The sequence below is a fragment of the Mustela lutreola genome, chromosome 9 (assembly GCF_030435805.1).
Source record: "Mustela lutreola isolate mMusLut2 chromosome 9, mMusLut2.pri, whole genome shotgun sequence".
In the NCBI taxonomy this organism is placed as follows: Eukaryota; Metazoa; Chordata; class Mammalia; order Carnivora; family Mustelidae; genus Mustela; species Mustela lutreola.
This window is the reverse complement of record NC_081298.1, coordinates 41,706,650-41,707,469: the sequence shown is the minus strand read 5'-3', so window position 1 is coordinate 41,707,469 and position 820 is coordinate 41,706,650. Positions and strand designations below refer to the sequence as shown.

General features: G+C 42.8%; 1 non-coding gene across 1 annotated transcript; it reads left to right on the top strand.

Moving 5' to 3' along the window:
- Window positions 1-349: 349 nt before the first annotated feature.
- Window positions 350-475, top strand: LOC131808743 (small nucleolar RNA SNORA40). The gene has a single exon (XR_009344943.1). It is a non-coding gene; the product is annotated as a small nucleolar RNA SNORA40 (small nucleolar RNA).
- The last annotated feature ends 345 nt before the right edge of the window (window positions 476-820 follow it).

The window sequence follows — 820 nt, the reverse complement described above, 5'->3', positions numbered from 1 at the left end:
AACTCTTGCTGGTGTTCAATTCATGTTTAGATCAGGATGAACGTGTTTTTCTCCTTGTTCTTTCTCTTTAAAGATATTCTGGCCATTTTTACCAATCACTTTTTTTTCTTCCAGATGAACTTGAGGTATAAATCTATATCAATTTTCCCTTTTTATTTATTCTCTAAAACTGGCCCAAACAGGCTTCTCTGGCTCTTCATTTATTTCTTCTTACCTTTCAGCACTCTCTGTTTCTTTGCTTTCTACTGAAAATTAACTACTCATGACATATATAATGAATAGATTTTTTTTCTTTTGTTTGGAAGTCTTCTCCAACAGTCATATTTCCTCAAAAAAGACTGACTTTCATTGCACTTGTGCTGTTTTTGTTTAGTTTGTGAACAAAGACTTAGACCAAGTGCAAAAAATAAATCCTCTTTTGCAACCCAGAACTCGTGGCGCAGTATGAGTCCTGATACAGATAAGAAGGAATAGGGGCGCCTGGGTGGCTCAGTGGGTTAAGCTGCTGCCTTTGGCTCAGGTCGTGATCTCAGGGTCCTGGGATCGAGTCCCGCATCGGGCTCTCTGCTCAGCGGGGAGCCTGCTTCCTCCTCTCTCTCTCTCTCTGCCTGCCTCTCTGCCTACTTGTGATCTCTCTCTGTCAAATAAATAAATAAAATCTTTAAAAAAAAAAAAAAGAAGGAATAAGATCCTGGACGCCTGGGTGGCTCAGTGGGCTAAAGCCTCTGCCTTCAGCTCAGGTCATGATCCCAGGGTCCTGAGATCCAGCCCCGCATTGGGCTCTCTGCTCAGCAGGGAGCCTGCTTTCCCCTCTCTCTCT